The sequence below is a fragment of the Zalophus californianus genome, chromosome 8, assembly GCF_009762305.2.
Source record: "Zalophus californianus isolate mZalCal1 chromosome 8, mZalCal1.pri.v2, whole genome shotgun sequence".
Lineage (NCBI taxonomy): Eukaryota > Metazoa > Chordata > Mammalia > Carnivora > Otariidae > Zalophus > Zalophus californianus.
Window position 1 is genome coordinate 38,044,721 of NC_045602.1, and position 14,041 is coordinate 38,058,761.

The 14,041-nt window shown below is 40.5% G+C and overlaps 1 pseudogene; it reads right to left on the reverse strand.

Annotated features, from left to right (window-relative positions):
• Window positions 1-13,268: 13,268 nt before the first annotated feature.
• On the reverse strand, window positions 13,269-13,713 carry LOC113937841 (annotated as a pseudogene).
• Between the last annotated feature and the right edge of the window lie 328 nt (window positions 13,714-14,041).

The window sequence follows — 14,041 nt, forward strand, 5'->3', positions numbered from 1 at the left end:
CTTATATGCATGGGAAAGACATTTATAGTTATTGGAACCCTAAATTTACATGATTAATTTTACTACAATTATAAATTTCAAAAAACCAAAACTTTCTTAAAATTTTAAGTTCAACTTACAAATCTTGCTGTTGTATTTATAAGGCCCGTTTTGGGTTTAACAATGAGAAAAACCACTTTCACTTTTTAAGTTCATGCTCAGTTATTTTATTGCTTAATGTATTAAGTCTCCCTAAATATTTAACTCTCTTTTCTACCACAGTTAATTGAGTTCTCTTAAATATTTTAAATTACAAATTTAATGTATCTGCAAATTTAATATATAATTTTTTCAAACATTTCAAATGTCTGCCAAGGCAGACTTAAAAATCTAATAAGCAAAATCTTTCCAAGCACCTAAGTAATTTCCTGTAACTCCAAAAAGAGCAGATAAAAAAAATGTAGTAAATCAAGCTATAAAAATTGAAACAATTTTTACAAATATAAGCAAATTGTTTTCTACCCTTCAAATTAAAGTCAGAAGTCTAATATCATTTACACATTTCAAATTGAAACTACAAAGATAATATTTCAGATTCTTTAATGTTTCAGTTTCTTTAATTGTTTCAAACTCATTAAATAATGAAGACAGATTACCAGGACAATCTTAAAACTTATTTCTAAACCACAAAAGTATTAAAAGCTGTGGGTTTATTTACATCATCAGCTCTATGCTTTTTTTTCTTTTTTAAATTTAATTTAATTTTATTTTATTATGTTATGTTAGTCACCATACAATACATCATTAGTTTTTGATGTGGTGATCCATGATTCATTGTTTTCCTATAACACCCAGTGCTCCATGCAGTATGTGCCCTCCTTAATACCCATCACCGGGCTAACCCATCCCCCCACTCCCCTCCCCTCTAAAACCCTCAGTTTGTTTCTCAGAGTCCACAGTCTCTCATGGTTCATCTCCCCCCTCCGATTTCGCCCCCTTCATTTTCCCCTTCCTTCTCCTAATGTCCTCCATGCTATTCCTTATGTTCCACAAATAAGTGAAACCATATGATAATTGACTTTCTCTGCTGGACTTATTTCACTTAGCATCATCTCCTCCAGTCCCATCCATGTTGATGTAAAAGTTGGGTATTCATCCTTTCTAGTGGCTGAGTAATTTTCCATTGTATATATGGACCACATCTGCTTTATCCATTCATCTGTTGAAGGGCATCTCGGCTCTTTCCACAGTTTGGCTATTGCGGACATTGCTGCTATGAACACTGGGGTGCATATGGCCCTTCTTTTCACTACATCTGTGTCTTTGGGGTAAATACCCAGGAGTGCAATTGCTGGGTCATAAGGTAGCTCTATTTTTAATTTTTTGAGGAACCTCCACACTGTTTTCCAAAGTGGCTGTACCAACTTACATTCCCACCAACAGGGTAAGATGGTTCCCCCTGCTCCACAACCTCTCCAACATTTGTCGTTTCTTGCCTTGTCAATTTTTGCCATGCTAACTGGTATAAGGTGGTATCTCAATGTGGTTTTGAATTTCCCTGATGGCTAATGATGATGAACATTTTTTCATGTGTCTGTTAGCCATTTGTATGTCTTCTTCAGAGAAGTGTCTGTTCATGTCTTCTGCCCATTTTTTGACTTGATTATTTGTTTTTTGGGTGTTAAGTTTGAGAAGTTCTTTATAGGTCTTGGAAATCAGTGCTTTGTCTGTAGTGTCATTTGCAAATATCTTCTCCCATTCTGTGGGTTGCCTCTTTGTTTTGTTGACTGTTTCCTTTGCTGTGTAGAAACTTTTTATCTTGATGAAGTCCCAAAAGCTCATTTTTGCTTTTTTTTCACTAGCCTTTGGAGATGTATCTTGAAAGAAGTTGCTGTGGCCGATGTCAAAGAGGTTACTGCCTATGTTCTCCTCTAGGATTTTGATGGATTCCTGTCTCACATTGAGGTCTTGCATCATTTTAAGTTTATCTTTGTGTATGGTGTTAGAGAATGGTCAAGTTTCATTCTTCTGTATATAGCTGTCCAATTTTCCCAGCACCATTTATTGAAGAGACTTTTTTCCATTGCATATTTTTTTCCTGCTCTGTCGAAAATTATTTGACCGTAGAGTTGAGGGTCCATATCTGGGTTCTCTATTCTGTTCCATTGGTCTATATGTCTGTTTTTATGCCAGTACCATGCTGTCTTGGTGATCACAGCTTTGTAATATAGCTTGAAATCAGGCAACGTGATTCCCCCACTTTGTTTTTCTTTTTCAACATTTCCTTGTTGATTCAGGGTCTTTTCTGATTCCATACAAATTTTAGGATTGTTTGTTCCAGCACTTTGAAAAATGTCATTGGGATTTTGATTGGGATGGCGTCGAAGGTATAGATTGCTCTGGGTGGCATAGACATTTTAACAATGTTTATTCTTCTGATCCATGAGCATGGAATGTTTTTCTATCTTTTTGTGTCTTCTTCAATTTCTTTCATGAGTGTTCTGTAGTTCCTAGAGTATAGATCCTTTACCTTTTTGGTTAGGTTTATTCCGAGGTATCTTACGGTTTTTGGTGCTATTGTAAATGGAATCGTTTCTCTAATTTCTCTTTCTACAGTTGCATTGTTAGTGTATAAGAAAGCAACTGATTTCTGTGCATTGATTTTGTATCCTGCCACATTACTGAATTGCTGCATGAGTTCTAGTAATTTGAGGGTGGAGTCTTTTGGATTTTCCACATAAAGTATCATGTCATCTGCGAAGAGAGAGAGTTTGACTCCTTCTTTGCCAATTTGAATGCCTTTTATTTCTTTTTCTTGTCTGATTGCTATGACTTCTAGTACTATATTGAACAATAGTGGAGAGAGTGGGCATCCTTGTCGTGTCCCTGATCTTAAGGGAGAGTTTCTCAGCTTTTCCCCATTGAGGATGATATTCTCTGTGGGTTTTTCATAGATGGATTTTATGAACTTGAGAAATGTTCCCTCTATCCCTATAGTCTGAAGAGTTTTAATCAGGAAAGGATGCTCTATTTTGTCAGATGCTTTTTTTTTTTGCATCAATTGAGAAGACCATATGGTTCTTCTCTCTCCTCTTACTAATGTTTTCTGTCACATTGATTGATTTGCGAATGTTGAACCACACTTGCATCCCGGGAATAAATCCCACTTGGTCGTGGTGGATGATCCTCTTAATGTATTGTTGGATCCTATTAGCTAGGATTTTGTTGAGAATTTTGGAATCCATATTCATCAGGGATATCGGTCTGAAATTCTCCATTTTGATGGGGTCTTTGCCTGGTTTGGGGATTAAGGTAATGCTGGCCTCATAGAATGAGTCTGGAAGCTGTCCTTATGTTTCTATTTTTTGAAACAGCTTCAGGAGAATAGGTATTATTTCTTCTTTGAATGTTTGGTAGAATTCCCCAGGGAACCCATCAGGCCTTGGACTCGTGTTTTTTGGGAGGTTTTTGATCACTGCTTCACTCTCATTGCTGGTTATTGGCCTATTCAGATTGTCAACTTCTTCCTGTCTCAGTCTTGGCAGTTTATAGGTTTCCAAGAAGACATCCATTTCTTCCAGGTTGCTTAATTTATTGGCATATAGTTGTTGATAATAATTTCTAATAATTGTTTCTATTTCCTTGGTATTTGTTGTGATCTCTCCCCTTTCATTCATAATTTTATTAATTTGTGTCCTTTCTCTTTTCTTCTGGATAAGTCTGGCCAGTGGTTTATCGATCTTATTAATTCTTTCAGAGAACCAGCTTCTAGTTTCATTGATCTGATCTACTGTGTTTCTGGTTTCTAATTCATTGATCTCTGCTCTAATCTTAATTATTTCTCTTCTAATGCATGGCTTAGGCATTGTTTGTTGCTTTTTCTCTAGTTCTTTAAGGTGTAGAGTTAGTTGGTGAATTCGGGATTTTTCTATTTTTTTGAGTGAGGCTTGGATGGCTATGTATTTCCACCTTAGGACCACCTTTGCAGTATCCCATAGGTTTTGGACTGATGTGTTTTCATTCTCATTGGTTTCCATGAATTGTTTAAGTTCTTCTTTGATTTCTTGGTTGACCCAAACATTATTGAGCAGAGTGGTCTTTAGCTTCAAAAAGTGTTTGAATTTCTTCCAAATTTTTTCTTGTGATTGAATTCCAGTTTTAAAGCATTATGGTCTGAGAATATGCAGGGAATGATCTCAATCTTTTGGTATCAGTTGAGACCTGATTTGTGACCCAGTATGTGGTCTATTCTGGAGAAAGTTCATGTGCGCTTGAGAAGAATGAGTATTCTGTTGTTTTAGGGTGGAATGTTCTGTATATATCTATGAGGTCCATCTGGTCCAGTGTGTCATTCAAAGCTCTTGTTTCTTTGTTGATTTTCTGCTTAGATGATCTGCCTGTTGCTGAGAGTGGAGTATTGAGGTCTCCTACAATTAATGTATTGTTACCACTATGACTCTTTATTTTGGTTAACAGTTGGCTTATGTAGATGGCTGCTCCCATGTTGGGGGCATAGATAGTTACAATTGTTAGATCTTCTTGTTGGATAGACCCTTTAAAAATGATATAGTGTCCTTCTGTGTGTCTAACTACAGTCTTTAGCTTAAAATCTAATTTGTCTGATATAAGAATTGCTACCCCAGCTTTCTTTTGAGGTCCGTTGGCATGGAAGATGGATCTCCATCCCTTCACTTTCAGTTTGGATGTATCTTTAGGTTCAAAATGAGTCTCTTGTAGACAGCATATGGATGGGTCCTGTCTTTTTATCCAGTCTGCAACCCTGTGCCATTTTATGGGAGCATTTAGGCCGTTCACGTTGAGAGTGATTATTGAAAGATATGAATTTATTGTCATCATGTTGCCTGTGAAGACCTTGTTTCTATAGATTGTCTCTGTAAATTTCTGTTGTATGTCACTCTTGGGGTCTTTTTCTTTTTATAGAACCCCCTTAATATTTCTTGCAGGGCCTGCTTAGTGGTCACATATTCTTCAGTTTCTGCCAGTCTTGGAAGCTCTGCATCTCTCTATCCATTCGAAACAACAGCCTTGCCAGATAAAGTATTCTTGGTTGCATGTTCTTCTTGTTTAGTACCTTGAATATGTCTTGCCAGCCCTTTCTGGCTTGCCAGGTCTCTGTGGTTAGGTCTGACATTATTCTGATGTTCCTCCCTCTGTACATAAGGAATCTCTTCCCCCAACTGCCCTTAAGATGGTTTCCTTGGTTCTAAGATTTGCGAGTTTTACTATTACATGTCAGGGCGTTGGCCTGTTTTCCTTGATCTTGGGAGGGGTCCTCTCTGCCTCTAGGACACGAATGTTTGTTTCATTCCCCAGATTAGGGACGTTCTCAGCTATTTGCTCATATATATCTTCTAGTCCTCTCTCTCTCTCCACCCGCTCAGGGATCCCAATAATTCTGACATTGGAATGTTTCCTGGCGTCACTTATTTCTCTGATTTTGTTTTCATGGATTTTGAGTTGTTTTTCCCTGGCCTCCTCTTTTTCCTTCTTTTCTATTAATTGATCTTCTAGATCACTAATTCATTCTTCTGCCTCGCTTACCCTAGCTGTTAGATTATCTAGATTAGATTGGATCTCATTGATAGCATTTTTAAGTTGTGCCAGTTCAGCTTTCATTTCTGCCCTTAGAGACTCTGTGTTGCCATTAATTGATTTCTCCATTCTAGCTATTGTCTTCACAATTGCTACCCTGAATTCCATCTCTGACACCTTGGTTATATCTGTATCCATTTGTAGATTTGTTGCAAAAGTCACAGTCTCTGAGTCTTTCTTATTTTGGGGCTTCCTCCTCCTAGTCATTCTGTTGAGGGGTGGTTGAGGGAATGTACAGAGTTCAAATTATTGACCACAACCCAAGCAAGGTGCACCTGTTTCATAGGGACCTTAGGGTTGCCGGCCTCTTGTTCTCGCAGCCTGTCTTCTGGGGGAGGGGCCTGCCACACTGTTACTCAGGCAACCCTGTTTGGGCAGAGTTGCCCTGCCCCCTGTGGGGGGGGGGAAGGGCTCAGTGAAAACCGGTTTTGGGGGGCTTTTGTTCTCTGGCAGCTTTCCCTAGTGGTTTTCCGAGTCTCTTCAGAGCCAGAGCAGAAGAGATCGTTTCCAACCCTCTGCCCCAGAGCAGAGAGATCGCAGTCTGTTTTTCAGTGAGCTCTCCAGGCCACACTATCTCTCTTTCTGTCTGTGCTGCTATAAACTGCAGCATCCCGGGTTGTGCGCCCCTCAGCAGCACTCCCAGTCCTCACCTCCAGGTCGGGGAACAGGGACACGTCTCTGCCCTTTGTGCTTCTCAAACCGCCAGCCACCCCCAGTTCGCATGTGCAGCCCTGCCGCTCCAGGTTTCAGTCTGTGGCTGCCCTAAAGTCCTTTCCCTGTTACGACTGGTCTGCGAGTCTGTGCCCGGTCCCCAGCTCCGGAGGCTTTTGCACTCCTGTGTTATTTCACCTTCCCGGCACCAGGCCTTATGGCAGCTCCCTCCCCCTTCTGTTTATCTTCAGATATGTGCCTATGGAATCACAGCTCCCCGCTTCATACCTCGAAATCAACCGCCTGTGATATTCTGTTTGTAGAGATCCAGATATATCTTCTTACATCTCAGGCTGATTTCGTGGGTGTTCAGACTGGTCTGGTAGATATCCAGCTCAATTTTGGGGACCGGTTAGAATAGGGTCTCCTACTCCTCCACCATCTTTTCCTGAACTGCTTTTGTTTTTTTCTTAAATATTTTCCTGGAGTTGTAAAGCCACTTAATACAGGGACACAGATCACAGATTAATCATCTGAGATGGTTCCTAGGCCAAAGATTCTGACCCTGAGGTTCCTGGATCAAAGATTCAGGAACTTGGTGTGAGTTATTGGCTTGAGAATGTGAGACACTGTCATTGGTTTCCTCTTGGGTAACTTGATTCAAACCACAGTCAATTCTTAGAGTCAATTCTTAGAGTTGGGGCCAGACTGATAAGTCAGTGGGAATTGGTTTCACAACTAAGCTCCATGGACATCTTTCAAATGTCCCCCTGCCCGATTTTTATCTTAACTGCTTTCAACTTTCCCCACCTGATATAGATAGATGAAATAGTCCCCCTTATCTGGGTCCTTGTTAATATCTTTTATTGCTTTATCAGCTAATTTCTAATTTCTTTGGTACCTGATTTTTTTCTCCAATGTTTGTTGATGACTATAATTCTGTACTCATTATAATGATTAATGGGTGTTTTAAAATCTCAGCATTCTTGTGCATTTATTGCCTATGATGGCATAAATTCTTATGCATTTAATACCTGTGATAGCCACTGTTCACAGCTGCCATGTGATAATGAGTGGGAGGGAGATGCCTCTCAGACTCTTCTAGAATCCAGTAGGACCTTAAAGGGGTTGAAGCTAAAGCACAACATTTGGAGCTTGTTAGAATATGACTCCAAGAGAATGTGCCAGTGGCCAGGGCAGCTCAACCTGTTTGGTCTGAGAGTAATAGCTGGGCAGTGTAAATGGTCCTGCTTAGGGAGCCAGGAGAGGAGAACCCTGTCTGTGCGGGAATAACAGCCACAAGGCCCTGAGTAGCTAGCATGACTGAGCACATTCTGTGCTGTCTTATTCAGAAGACAGGTTCTGTTAGGAAAGAGTTGCCTTGTATTTCTACCCCAGACATTATTGACTGACTTGCTCTGTATTCATGTATATCACCTCCCTTATGGGCTACTCCAGGCTTTGACTCCTGTAATCCTTCTTTTTCTCTCCTGCATCATTTCTCTCTCCTTCCTACTGATTGATTATATGAACCTCCCAATGTATTATAACAACTCCCATCTTAAACATAAAAATCCTCTTGATCCCATGGCCTCCTCCAGCTATCAATGCATTTCTCTGTCCCTCTTGCTTCCCCTTTTCTTTTACAGCAAAACTATTCAAAGGAGTCTTTTTCTTTTTAATATTTTTTTTAAAGATTTTATTTATTTATTTGAGAGAGAGAATGAGAGAGAGAGAGAGAGAGAGCACATGAGAGTGGGGAAGGTCAAAGGGAGAAGCAGACTCCCTGCTGAGCAGGGAGCCCAATGTGGGACTGGATCCTGGGACTCCAGGATCATGACCTGAGCTGAAGGCAGTCGCTTAACCAACTGAGCCACCCAGGCACCCCTATTCAAAGGAGTCTTGCCTATTCACTGGTTCCACTTGCTTGCCTTTCATTCTCTCCCGAATCAGTTCTGAGAAGGGTTTTGTCCTCAAGCTCTGTCCTCACTTTTGTTATGGCTACCCTCCACCTCTTTCTCAACGAATCCAAAGGCCAGGCCCTTATGTACTCGACCTCTCGGTATTGTTGGATCTGGTGGACCTACTTCTCCTTTACCCTCTTTCTCCCGTTGTCCTCTCTCCTCTCCTGGTTTTTCTCTCACCTCATTGGTTACTCCTAAATCTCCTTTGATGGCTCTATTTCTTCCTTTCAACCCCTCTATGTTGTTGTACCCAGGGCTCAGTCTTTGGCCATTCTCTTTTCTAGCAACTCACTCTTGTTAGGTAGTGTCAAGTGACCCATGACATCATAGGCCTTCTACATGCCAGTTACTCCTAAATCTGAATCTCATGGGAGATTTGGATTTTATATTCTCATGGCTAATAAGTATCTCAAATATAACTTGGATAAAACAGAACTTCTGGTTCACTCCTTCCCCCACAAATAGGATACCTGCTGTTTCCCAGGCTTCCCTATTTCTTTAAATACCCCCATTTACCCACTTCCTCAGCTCTCAAAACTTTAAGTCCCCCTTGAATTCTCCTTTCTCTCATCTCCTACACTTACTCCATCAGCCAGTTCTGTTGTCTCTATGCCCAGAATATATCCCCCATCACCTATTACCCTTGTCCAAGGTACTACTATTTCCTGTGTAGTCCATTGCCACAGCCTCCTAACTGGTCTGTCTACATCCACTTTTGTCATCCTCTCTTCTTGTCTCCAGTGTCCATTCTTCACACAACAGCAAGAGTGATAAAAAAAATATCAGGAGATCATCCCTTCCATGTTTAAGAACCTCCAGTGGTTTTGTATGACACACTAAGTCCCAACTCCTTATAGAGACCTGGCCCTTGCCTGCCTCCCTATCCTCCTCTGCAGCCCCTCTCCCCTGTGCTCATGCTGCTTCAGCCATGTTGGCCTTCTTAGTGTGCCTTATTCATGTCAAGTCCACTTCTGATCTTGGGACCTTTACATCTAGAAGTTCCCTCCTCTTGGCACACTGTTCCCCCAGATCTTTGCAAGATTGGTACCTTACCTATATTCAGGTCTCTGCTTAAGGCACTTTCTCAGAGGGACTTCCTGACCACCTCACCTAAAATAACACCTTTCATTGCACCCACCCAGTTATTCTCTATCCTATTGCTGTGTTTAGTTATTTTCCTATCACTGATGATGAACTGAACCACATATGCTAGAGCTGATTATCTGACCTTTACCCTACCCTGCATTATTACAGAGGAAGAAAAAAGGTCCGAGGTAAGAGTGGGCCCAGGCCTCCCACTCCAATCTTCTCTCCCTCACAATGCAGCAGAGCTCCATTAGGTGCTGTCACTATAGTCACTGTAGTAACCTGACATCCTGACATCAGCTGTGGTCATTCTTGGCATTCATCCAGTCCAATAAACAGCACCAGGGCAGACAGCCACAGAGTAGCACTTCCCATTGTACATTTGCCCTTCACCTACTTTTCAAGAAAGATGAGTACACCAGTCTTCCCACACATTCCTAACCTTATGAAGTTACATTGCCCTGGGGTATCAGAGCCCCTGGGTACCAAACAAAGGGAATATCTCAGTGTCCAGTGAAGGGATCTACAGACTTTTTTTGCAGCTTGGGTGATTTCCATTTTTTTTTAATACTTTTTAAAAAAGATTTTATTTATTTATTTGTCAGAAAGAGAGAGAGAGAGAGAGAGAACAAGCAGGGGGAGTGGCAGGCAGAGGGAGAAACAGAGTCCCCGCAGAGCATGGAGCCTGATACAGGACTCTATCCCAGGACTCTGGGACCATGACCTGAGCGGAAGGCAGACGCACAACCAACTGAGCCACCCAGATGCCCTGTGATTTCTATTTCTATCTTCCAACAAAACTGAAGAACTAAGTAAGTTGTTGATTAATAAGTCATTAAACATAATTTTTGATGATAGATGACTATGTGATTTTAGCAAGTAACTTAGAAGAATTTCAAAGAATTGTGTGACATTGCTATAATAAAATTCCTTTCATTCCTATCTATGTATTACTTATATGTACATGTTTTCCCACTATTTACATTAAACAATAAGAATAGGATCAATGTTGAACAGGATCATTCTAATTATGAGTAATATATAAATATATGAAATAACTTTTTTAAAAGCTTCATCTCATTGGGGTGCCTGGGTGGCTCATTTGGTTAAGTGTCTGACTCTTGATTTCAGCTCAGATCATAATCTCAGGATTGTAAGATGGAGCCCTGCATCAGGTATAGTATTGGGTGTGGAGCCTGCTTAAGTTTCTCTCCCTCTCCACCGCCCCCCCCACAAAAGCTTGGTCTTATCAAGATATATTGCTAATAATCAACATTCATAATATATTATGAATATATTATATATAATAATATTATAAATATTATTTTGATCAATTGTGTACTAACAATAATTGTAATGACTCAATCTAGAAGAATTTTTAAAAAATTTAACATCCTATGGTTACATAAAAACTAAGTTTTTTTAAAAATTAAGTTTTGTTTTTTTTTAAGATTTTATTTATTAATTTGACAGAGAGAGACACAGCGAGAGAGGTAACACACACAGGGGGAGTGGGAGAGAGAGAAGCAGGCTTCCTGCCAAGCAGGGAGGCTGATGCAGGCCTCGATCCCAGGATGCCGGGATCATGACCTGAGCTGAAGGCAGACACATAACAACTGAGCCACCCAGGAGCCCCTTAAAAATTAAGTTTTGATTGAAAACATTTTTTTAATTAAAAAAAATTTTTTTTGCTTTTATTTTTATTTTTTAATTTAATTATGTTATGTTAGTCACCATACAATACATCATTAGTTTTTGAGGTAGTGATCCATGATTCATTGTTTTTGTATAACACCCAGTGCTCCATGCAGTATGTGCCCTCCTTAATACCCATCACTGGGCTAACCCATCCTCCCAAACCCCCTGCCCTCTAAAACCCTCATATTATTTCTCAGAGTCCATAGTCTCTCATGGTTCATCTCTCCCTCCGATTTCCCCCCCTTCATTTTTCCCTTTCTTTTTATTAACATATAATGTATTATTTGTTTTGGGGTACACGTCTGTGATTCATCAGTCTTACACAATTCACAGCGCTCACCATAGTACCTACCCTCCCCAGTGTCCATCACCCAGCCACCCCATCCCTCCCACCCCCCTCCACTCCAGCAACCCTCAGTTTGTTTCTTGAGATTACGAGTCTCTTATGGTTTGTCTCCCTCTCCGGTTTCATCTTGTTTCATTTTTCCCTCCCTTCCCCTATGATTCTCTGTCTTGTTTCTCAAATTCCTCATATCAGTGAGATCATATGATACTTGTCTTTCTCTGATTGACTTATTTCGCTTAGCATAATACCCTCTAGTTCCATCCATGTTGTTGCAAATGGCAAGATTTCATTTTTTTGATGGCTGCATAATATTCCATTGTGTGTGTGTGTGTGTGTGTGTGTGTGTCTGTGTGTGTGTGTGTCTGTGTGTGTATACCACATCTTCTTTATCCATTCATCTGTTAATGGACATCTAAGTTCTTTCCATAGTTTGGCTATTGTGGACATTGCTACTATAAACATTGGGGTGCATGTGCCCCTTCAGATCACTACATTTGTATCTTTGGGGTAAATATCCAGTGGTGCAATTGCTGGGTCGTAGGGTAGCTGATTGAACACATTTTTATTGTTACAAAGAAGTATCATAGAATGATCAGTAAAATGCTTTTAAGCATAATATGTATTACATTTTGATAAAATTTCATGGGGGAAATGAATGGAAATATCAGTTCAAGAAAAAAAGGAATCTTGTTAATTTTCACCTGTTGAAGAGGAATTTGTTCATGTAATTTTTAGATGGATGACAGTAAGAAACAGTTACTATGGTATTAGGATTTTGTTGGATATGTTTACAAGTGATGTAACAGTTTTTTTTAAATGTCAAATTTATAATATTCCAGAAATGATAACATTTGCAATTAACTATTTAAAATTATAAAAATTTTTGGATTTTAACCTAAAACATGTATATTGGCAAAGGGGTGAGGTCATAGTTTTCCAAAACTGTCATAGGTGATTTATAAACTAAAATTTTGGAAGACCAACATTCTATAAGGATTAGGGCCCTGGAAGAGCCTTTTGAGGAGGGAATTGGACGTGATGCTCTAGAAGCAAGGTCCATGATGGATGGTGCATCAAGAGGACATTACATACTTGGGACAAAGGTCTTATCCCTATGGCTAGGAAGGCACTGAGGCTCAGCTTCCACACTTGACATCTCTTCTAGGTCTTCTAGGTGTTCTAGGTGTTCTTCTAGGTCTTCTAGGTGTTCCTGCTATGTTATATTTTAAGGCCAAATCATAGTGTATAGATGCTCCTGTATGTATCTGGATTCCACATATCAAAAAAATCAAACTGTATAAAAAGTATCTAGAGAAATGTCTTGCTCCCACCATTGTTCCCTATATTTTATTCCCCATCCCCTCACAGCTACTTTTAAATTTTCTTATATATCTTTCAGAATTTTTTTTAAAGATTTTATTTATTTATTTGAGAGAGAGAGAATGAGAGATAGAGAGCACGAGAGGGGAGAAGGTTAGAGGGAGAAGCAGACTCCCTGCTGAGCAGGGAGCCCGATGTGGGACTCGATCCCGGGACTCCAGGATCATGACCTGAGCCAAAGGCAGTCGCTTAACCAACTGAGCCACCCAGGCACCCTGTACTACAGTTAAAAAGTGTGTTCTCCCCCCTCATTGTAAATTCAGAATATACAATGCAAACTGGCCTTTCAACTACATGTGCTATCATTCTCACGTTATAAATGAAAATGTTCAAATTAGGTACTGGGCCAAGTCCTCTAAGTGCTGGTGCTCTCTTTCACACTTTCTGAGGGGAGTTGGCAGAGGGTCTCAGGCCCTCATACCCTTACTCCTAGAATCTGTTAGGTGGGTTTCTGATGTACAGGTAAGGAGGTAGGTGTGCTAAAGCATTTACACCCAGACCAGAAGAGAAAAGCCCTTGTTAGCATTTAATGAACGCCCTCAAACGCGGCTTCAAGCTACTAGAATGCAGGCGCCCCCGACACCCTTAATCTCCTCTGCGCTTCTACTGAAGAATTTGGCCTTCACGATGACAGGCTGTTTTGGGAGTTTTCCCTTTCCCAAAACTTTGTAGTAGCCCGATCGCACCACATCAATGATAGGAGCAGCTCCAGTCTTGTTTTTGGCAGCATTTACCCGTGTCTGCTCACTGACCAAGGTCCACAGTTTATCAAGGTTGACAGTTGGGCAGAAGCTCTGGTTCCTCTTTAAGTGGTAATGACTCATACCAACTTTTCCAAAGTATCCTGGGTGATATTTGTTGAAGGTGATCCTGTGGTGATGCATGCCACCAGCATTACCCCCGGCCTCCTGGGTGCTTCCGGTGCTTGCCGATGCGGCCGTGGCCGTGGCTCACATGGCCCCGAAGTTTCTGGGTCTTCCTCAGTCTGGATGGCATGTCGACAGCTCAGACAGAAAAACTTCTTTCAGAATTTTTGAAATCAAATACAAACACATTGGAAAGTACTGTCTTATTTTCCCCCCTGCTCTTTGTTACATAAGTTAGTGCGCTATAAACACTGTCTGCCTCTTGCTCTTTTTTAGTTACCAGCATATCTTGGACAGGCTTCCATATTGGTATGGAATGCTTTCTGATTTTTTGAGAGAGGGAGGGAGGGGAAGAGAGAGAGAGAATATCTTAAACAGCCTCCATGCCCAATATGGGCTCTATCTCACAACCCTGAGATCATGACCTGAGCTGAAATCAAGTCAGACACTTAAGGGAC